Genomic DNA, 9343 nt, shown 5'->3' on the forward strand with positions numbered 1-9343 from the left:
ACTAGTGGTGTTCCGCAGGACTCTGTATTGGGACCTCTGCTGTTTGTGATTTATATAAACGATCTGGAAGAAGGTGTAACTGGGGTGATCAGTAAGTTTGCGGACGACAGGAAATTGGCAGGACTTGCAGATAGTGAGGAACATTGTCAGCGGCTGATGTTGCAGTTGTATAGAACGTTGGTTCGGCCGCATTTGGAATACTGCGCCCAGTTCTGGTTGCCACACTACCAGAAGGACGTGGAGGCTTTAGAGAGAGTACAGAGGAGGTTTACCAGGATGTTGCCTGGTATGGAAGGGCTTAGTTATGAGGAGAGATTGGGTAAACTGAGGTTGTTCTCACTGGAAAGACGGAGGATGAGGGGTGACCTAATAGAAGTGTATAAAATTATGAAAGGCATAGATAGGGTGAATGGTGGGAAGCTTTTTCCCAGATCGGTGGTGACATTCACGAGGGGTCATAGGTTCAAGGTGAGGGGGGGGGAGGTTTAACCCGGATATCAGAAGGATGTATTTAACACAGAGGGTGGTGGGGGCCTGGAATGCGCTGCCGGGCAAGGTGGTGGAGGCAGACACACTGGGAACATTTAAGACTTATCTAGATAGCCATATGAACGGAGTGGGAATGGAGGGATACAAAAGAATGGTCTAGTTGGGACCAGGGGGCGGCGCGGGCTTGGAGGGCCGAAGGGCCTGTTCCTGTGCTGTATTGTTCTTTGGGACGTCTTGTTAATGTTGTTGTGATGACTTCAGCCAGGCTAATGAGGTTGGCTTGCTAGGGTATGAACTACCTGATGAGTCCTGTGTGCTTGCTTCAGCAGCACTTATACTAAAATTGGAACGATACAGAGAAGATTAGCATGGCCCCTGCGCAAGGATGACACGCAAATTCGCTTGGAGGGCCAAAGGGCCTGTTCCTGTGCTGTATTGTTCTTTGTTCTTTGTACTACCAGCCACAGCAATCTCTCCCGCTCTCTTGCCCCTGCAGGGAAGAGTAATCTGTGGCTGGTAGTGTACCAGTGATGGTGCCAGGAGGGATCGGCCGCAGACTGGCAGCGGAACCCCCCCCGACCAGAGGATGAGACGTCACCCCCCCTCCCCTCCCACACACCCCCCCCCCACCCCCCCCAGGGGATGAGACGCCACCCCCCTCCCGCCCCGACCAGAGGATGACCTGGGTCAGAGAGCCGTTGCACTCTCTGACCCCACTCTTTGGAGGCTGCAGCAGTGACTTCAGACTTTTATTCAGCAGGTCGGTAACACCGTGGACGCGGATTGGGCCAGAAGACGGTATGGTGGGATTTGGCGGTACAGTTGGGCGCGCAGTTCATTAAGTCGATTTAAATGCATGCTAATGCATCTAAATCGTCGGGCCACCCAACTCGGGTGCGGGCCGGACCCGTGCCCGAATCAGGTGCGGTCTGCTCGGATTCAGGTGCAGATCGTGTTAAAGGCCCGATGCCCAACTTTACCACGATTTCGGGCCCGTACGTTTTGGTCAAATCAGGCCCATGGGAGCAGGCCTTAGTGGACTGGATGTTGTGCAGTGAGAAAGGATTAGTTTGCAATCTAGTTGTGCGAGAACCCTTGGGGACGAGGGACCATAATATGGTAGAATTCTTTGTTAAGGTGGATAATGAAGTAGTTGATTCTGGGACCAGGGTCTGAAATCTCAATAAAGGTAACTATGATGGTATGAGGCATGAATTGGCCATGACAGACTGGGAAACATGACTGAAAGGAAAGATAGTGGACAGGCAATGACATTTAAAGAAAGAATAGGTGAACTCCAGAAGTTTTTTATTCCTGTTTCATGCAAGAGTGGTAAGGGAATTCTGCCAAACCATGGCTTACAAGGAAAATTAGAGACAGTATCAGATTCAAGGAAGAAGTATACAAATTGGCAAGAATAAGCAATAGAGGATTGAGAGCAGTTTAAAATTTAGCAAAGAAGGACTCAGCCATTGGTTAAGAAGGGAAAACAGAGTATGAAAGTAAGTTAGCGGGATCATAAAAAACAACTGCAAAAGCTTCTGTAGATATATAAAGAGTAAAGGATTGACAAAAATGAATGTAAGCCCCTTACAGTCAGAAATGGGAAAATTCATAACGGGGAAAAGAGAAATGGCTGAGGAATTAAATTTGTACTTTGTTTCAGTCTTCACAAAGGAAGACATAAATAATTTGTCAGAAGTGCTGAGAGAAAAATGTTTTCGTGAGGAGCTGAAGGAAATCAATATTAGTAGAGAAATGGTTTTGGGGAAATTGATGAGATTGAAGGTGGATAAAGCTCCAGGTCCTGGTAATCTTCATTACAGAGAACTTAAGCAAGTGGCTCTGGAAATAGCAGATCCATTGGTGGTTATTTTCCAAAATTCTTTGGACGCTTGAATAGTTCCTACAGATTGGAGGGTGGCTAATGCAAGGCCGCTATTAAAAAAGAGAGGTAGAGAGAAAACAGGGAACTATAGATCAGTGAGCTTAACGTCAGTACTGGGGAAGTTGCTAGAGTCTCATATCAAGGATTTCATAACTCAACATTTAGAAGGCAGTGGTACAATCAGACAGAGGCAGCATGGATTTATAAAAGGAAAATCATGCTTGGCGAATCTATTGGAATTTGTTGAGGATGTAACTGGCAGAGTTGACAGAGGAGAACAAGTGAATGTGGTTTATTTAGACTTTCAGAAGGCGTTGCACAAGGCAGACATAACAGACTATTATGCAAAAGCACATGGGGTTGCAGGCAATGTATTGAGATGGATAGAAAGCTGGTTAACAGATATGAAGCAAAAGTTTGGCATAAATGGGTCTTTTTCTGATTGGCAGTCAGTGACTAGTGGTGTCTGCAACTGCTCACATCATATATTCATGATTTGGACAAGGAAACCGAATGTATTATCTCCAAATTTGCAGATGATATAAATTTGGGTGGGAGGGTGAGCTGTGAGGAGAATGCAGAGATGCTTCAGGGTGATTTGGACAGACTGAGTGTGTGGGCATGTGCATGGCAGATGCAGTATAATGTGGATAAATGTGAGGTTATCCACTTTGGTAGCAATAATAGGAAGACAGTTTATTACTTGAATGGGTATAAATTAAGAGAGATGGATAGTCAACGAGGCCTTGGAGTTCTCATGCATCAGTCGCTGAAAGTAAGTGCGCAGGTAAAGAAGGCAGATGGCATATTGGCCTTCATAGCATCAGGATTTCAGTACAGGGATAGGGATGTTTTGCTGCAATTGTATAGGGCGTTAGTGAGGCCACACCTGGAGAATTGTGTGCAGTTTTAATGTACTTATCTGAGGAAGGAAATCCTTGCTACAGAGGGAGTGCAGCCAGGATTTACCAGGTTGATTCCTGAGATGGCAGGTCTGTCATATGAGGAGAGATTAAGTCGGTTAGGATTATATTCACTGGAGTTTAGAAGCGTGAGAAAGGATCACATATAAAAATTCTAACAGGCTTAGTCAGGGTAGATTCAGAATGAACGTTCCCAATGTTGGTGAGTCCAGAACTAGGGGTCATAGTTTGAGGATAATGAGTAAACCTTTTAGAACTGAGGTGAGGAGAAATTTCTTCACCAAGAGGGTATGACTGTGTTGAATTCATGACCACAGAATTTTTTGAGGATGTAACTAGCAGAGTTGACAGAGTTCACCAAGAAGGTATGACTGTGTTGAATTCAAGGGCTCAAGGGATATGGGAGGAAGAAGAAATCAGTATATTGAATTCGATGATCAGCCATGATCAAGATCAATGGCAGAAAAGGCTCGAAGAGCCGAATGGCCTACTCCTGCTTCTAATTTCTAATGTGGAGATGCCGGCGTTGGACTGGGGTGAACACAGTAAGAAGTCTCACAACACCAGGTTAATTATTTGCTACCAAATAAACCTGTTGGACTTTAACCTCGTGTTGTGAGACTTCTTACTGTCTAATTTCTAATGCACAGTTTTTCTTATACTATTTAATATTATAATGTTTACGTTCAATGTTCTGATTGGGCCATTATCTGTTAATTCAGCTTTTATCATTACAGAAGTATACCTGTGATTGAAGATGGGACCCGTTGATCTGTTTTCCTGATTAGGTGATCTCGCACAATTCTGCTGTTTCAATTACCCTGGTGATATTATCTTGTACTGTTTCCCCCTTTATCTATATATATCCTTTATATAGAGTGAATGCAAGCAGGCGTTTTCCGCTGAGGCTAGGGGAGAAAAAAACCAGAGGGCATGGGTTAAGGGTGAAAGGAGAAAAGTTTAAAGGGAATATTAGGGGGGGGCTTCTTCATGCAGAGAGTGGTGGGAGTGTGGAATGCGCTGCCGGATAAAGTGGTAAACTTTTAACATTTAAGAAAAACGTGGACGGGTTCATGGATGAGAGGGGTGTGGAGGGATATGGTCCAAGTGCAGGTCAGTGGGACTAGGCAATAAATGGTTCGGCACAGACAAGAAGGGCCAAAAGGCCTGTTTCTGAGCTGTAATTTTCTATGGTTCTATCTCCTGTGTTGGTTGTTTCTTCTTCTGTGAAATCATTTTAAGCACCATCTGACATGTAAATTTACCAATTACCACAACTGTCACCTCATCGACCATGTCTTTGGTTTTTGGTTAGATTTTTTAGGAGGACAAAGACTTTATGCATTCTTCTCAGACATGATGGAGCCATGATAAATAGTGCCTTGGATCTCCATTGTTGTTACTCTGGTACTCTCGGTCACTGTCTGTGTGGAATTTGCACATTCTCCTCGTGTCTGCGTGGGTTTCCTCCGGGTGCTCTGGTTTCCTCCCACAGTCCAAAGATGTGCGGGTTAGGTTGACTGGCCATGCTAAAATTAGCGGGTAAATATGTAGGGATATGGGGGTAGGGCCTGGGTGGGGTTGTAGTTGGTGCAGACTCGATGGGCCCAATGGCCTCTTTCTGTATTGTAGGGTTTTCTATGATTTCTATGATTCTATGATACTCAGCACCTGGCATGTCGCTGTCTGGTCCTATCTGGGGGCGAGAGGATTCGTCTTCCTGCAGTAAGCTTTAATATTTAAGTCTGGCTGCGGCTTTAATAGTTATTGCAAGTTTTACTGCAACCTATGTTCTCACCAGTGAAATCCTTCCACGATAATATTGTCCCGAGTCTATTGGGATAGCAAACTGTTAACAGTGCAGAGAAAATTCATATTAAATTTGCTAACTTTTTTTTAATGATTTGGTTTTACATTATCCAAACCACTTAACATAAAAAAAATGTTAGCTGCCTTTTTAATGTCTAATAACACTGTACATGTAACTATTATTTGGTCAATTGACAGAGTACACAGCAAGCAAACTGAATTACTTTGCCTTTATTGCTGAAGTGCCGTCTCCATTGCTAAGTTAACTGGCACAGGGATGTGAACACAGTAAGAAGTTTAACAACACCAGGTTAAAGTTCAACAGGTTTATTTGGTAGCAAAAGCCACAAGCTTTCGGAGCCCCAAGCCCCTTCTTCAGGTGAGTCACCTGAAGAAGGGGCTTGGGGCTCCGAAAGCTTGTGTGACTTTTGCTACCAAATAAACCTGTTGAACTTTAACCTGGTGTTGTTAAACTTCTTACTGTGTTTGCCCCAGTCCAACGCCGGCATCTCCACAACAGGGATGTGATGCAGGTATTAGCAAATGGACAAAAATTGTGACAATCTATTTTCATTTCAGAGAAAATTCACAGAATGCAAACCACAAGACTGCAAGAAAAAACAAAAGGTTGTGAATGTAGCCCAATTCATCACAAAAACTAGCCTCCCATCCATTGACTCTGTCTACACTTCCTGCTGCCTCGGCAAAGCAGCCAGCATAATTAAGGATCCCACACACCCCGGACATTCTCTCTTCCACCTTCTTCCTTCGGGAAAAAGATACAAAAGTCTGAAGACACGTACTAACCAACTCAAGAACAGCTTCTTCCCTGCTACCGTCAGACTTTTGAATGGCCCTATCTTGCATTAAGTTGATCTTTCTCTACACCCTAGCTATGACTGTAACACTACATTCTGCATTCTGTTTCCTTCTCTATGAACGGTATGCTTTGTCTGTATAACGCGCAAGAAACAATACTTTTCACTGTATGCTAATACATGTGACAATAATAAATCAAATCAAATCAAATCAAAAACAATTGGTACGGTTATTGAAGTTTCTTCATCAATTGATGTCCCAGAACAGTTCAGAGATCGGACTCTGTGGCTACAGGAATATAGAGATGTCGTGGGGGCCTCTCGGGACCGATGAGAATATAACCTAGGTAATGGATTTGAGATGAGATTGCAATATTGAACTCTATGATGGTGCCACATGCCTCATTTATTCTTAATTTAGGGCAATGGTTAGGGATCCTCAAGGGAGTGACTGTGATTCTTGCAATGTTGGTAATGCATGACATGAAGCAGAACAACATTGGAACAAATATAATGTAAAATTAATTTCACATTTGTATATTTTCAGCATTTAAGTATTTGAGAAAATAGTCTCAGTGGATATTTTACCCCATTCTTTAACTCCTCTCTGAATTTACTCTGGGTCCCTGCGTAAATAAATGGATTGATGCAGGAACTCAAGAACTGAAGCATATATCCACTCTCTTCCAGAGTAAATGTTGATTCCTCTGAGCTCGAACCTGAGAAATAAGTAACATTTGCCACGCGGACATAGAGAATGTTTATAAAATATAACAAATATAACAGGATGAAACTGCCAGAGATGGTGAAGAGTAAAATGATTGACTTTCTCCGCCTCTCCATCTCTGGGTCACTCTGATTCTCTTCATTGCTCTGGGCTCGGAGTCTCCTGCGGGCTTTACTGGCCAGTAGAATGTGTCTGACAGTGAGTGCATTGAGCAGCAAGATAACAACCAAAGGAAGCCATGGTGTTAAAATGGCAAGAATCCAGTCAAATGCCGCCCATAGTTTTGACGTATAAAATATTACTTTCACGCTGCAGAAGCAGGGTATATTGTTAAGTATGAACATTGGCTCATAAATAAAGTACCAGGGGACATTTCTCACACAGCCCAAGGCACAGACGGTGCTTATAACAAGGCTGGCTGCTTTTTCATTGCAATATTTGGATTTAAGCTTCTGGCAACAAATGGCTACAAATCTATCAAAGGTGAAAGCGACTGTTACACCCACTGAACAATCTCTGATTCCATAAATTAGCACAAAGCTAAGACTACAGACAGGAGTGATTGACAGGAAACTAAATGGGAAATAAATAGCAACAATCCGGTTTAATATCACAGAAGTGACAATGACCAGGAGATCTGTCGCTGCCATGGACACCAGGTAATAAGTGATACATCTGGAGAGACCGCATCTTCCTCGAGACAGGATCACGATGACTGCCAAATTAGCTGTGATAGAGAAACAAAGCCAGTGAATAAATGATGGACAGAATTTGAGATACAAACGGAAATATGTACAACACTTACTTGACAACAATGCCAAAGAGACAACAGATGCAAAGAGAGTTAGCGTCTCTGTCGCAAAGATGTTGGGCTCAATCATGTATGGAATATTATTCTTCACAGTACTGCCAGGAAGAGTACACACTCAATCTGTCGTGAAAATTGGACTTCTAAGACTGTGATTTAGTTACGAATCTAGCATGCTCTCGTTCAGTGTGTTGAGGCATGTGAAAACATGCCATTATAGTTGTTAAAGTTTATACAATATTATGTAAAGCATCCATTATGGATGTTGGAAATTTCATGGAATGTCAGTGTTATAACCATGATGTGGAGATGCCGGCGTTGGACTGGGGTAAACACAGTAAGAAGTTTAACAACACCAGGTTAAAGTCCAACAGGTTTATTTGGTAGCAAAAGCTGAGCAGAAACTGATAGCCAAGTTCCGCACACACAAGGACGGCCTCAACCGGGATATTGGGTTCATGTCACACTATCTGTAACCCCCACAGTTGCGTGGACCTGCAGAGTTTCACTGGCTGTCTTGTCTGGAGACAATACACATCTTTTTAGCCTGTCTTGATGCTCTCTCCACTCCCATTGTTTTGTTTCTTAAAGACTGGATTAGTTGTAAGTATTCACATTCCAACCATTATTCATGTAAATTGAGTCTGTGTCTTTATAAGTTCTGTTTGTGAACAGAATTCCCACTCACCTGAAGAAGGGGCTTAGAGCCTCGAAAGCTTGTGTGGCTTTTGCTACCAAATAAACCTGTTGGACTTTAACCTGGTGTTGTTAAACTTCTTACAGTGTTATAACCACCATGAAATTGGTCAGAAAAGCAGCAAATGGCCTTCAATGAAGATAGTTGCACAGCAATTGACATGGAACCACCCATGGTATCATTTACGTAGAGATAAACCATTTTGCATGGCAAATGAAATAGCCCGGGATAGCTGTTTTTTAATTGAAAGTGATTGCAACAATATTTACAAATATCACATTCAGGAACTGACATCCTTGAAAAGCCTGCTCGTGCTCCAATGGCAGCATTCACACGATTATAATGCAGGTCAGAAACTCCAAAATGTTTTATGAAGTCCACCTGGATCATAAGTTTTGCAATTTGAATTTGGCTAGCATGAGGATGAGATACTTCATTTTAGGCATTGACTGAAATGACCCACGAGGGAGCTTTTAGCATAATATTGTATAAACCTTAACACCCATATGAAATGTTCCAACCAAAAAACCTCCTTAAAACATACCCCTGCATCAGGTCTAACACAGAAAATGAGGATGTTCACGAGATGTTGGAGCTTAGTCCTTTTCTTGGAGAATTGAAATTTCTCAGCCTTGTAACTCCCAGCAGACCTAGAAGTAGAGATAGTGCTACTACGGGCCTGTAACTTTTAGCCAGCGAATGACTGCAGGAGACAGAATTCTCACTCGAGAAAGGGAAGAAGACCTGCTTCCAACTAGCCAGCATAATCTATATTACCAGGGAGAGAGAGAGAGGAAAACAAAACGCCTGCAACTTGAAAACCAGGAGATTTTCTGACCCTGAACCAAAAATGAAAGTGCAACTTTGGATTCTTTTGTGGAGGAACCACCTGACCTTGACTTATCAGTCAATCTCCCCCCCCACCCCCCCCCCCCCCCCCCCGAACAATTCAAAACCAGACACTACATGAGGCCCAGAATAAAAGTAAAAACCCAATTTAAACAATTGAAACGGCCATAAAAGGACTTCTAGCAGACAGTGCAGCAACAACGGAAAAAAGCTGCTTACATCTGTAGAGCACATGAATTAAAACACATTTCTTAAAGGCACATTACCATCACTTAAGACAGATATTTCTTGGTTCAAGCCAGAATTGAGCACTTGAGAACTGAGGAAGTGCTGCA

The 9343-nt window shown here is 43.0% G+C and overlaps 1 non-coding gene across 1 annotated transcript; it reads left to right on the forward strand.

Annotated features, from left to right (window-relative positions):
* The first annotated feature begins 802 nt into the window (after positions 1 to 802).
* On the forward strand, positions 803 to 909 carry LOC144486905 (U6 spliceosomal RNA). Its single transcript, XR_013496354.1, has one exon. It is a non-coding gene; the product is annotated as a U6 spliceosomal RNA (small nuclear RNA).
* The last annotated feature ends 8434 nt before the right edge of the window (positions 910 to 9343 follow it).

This window comes from Mustelus asterias, unplaced genomic scaffold (assembly GCF_964213995.1).
Source record: "Mustelus asterias unplaced genomic scaffold, sMusAst1.hap1.1 HAP1_SCAFFOLD_511, whole genome shotgun sequence".
In the NCBI taxonomy this organism is placed as follows: domain Eukaryota; kingdom Metazoa; phylum Chordata; class Chondrichthyes; order Carcharhiniformes; family Triakidae; genus Mustelus; species Mustelus asterias.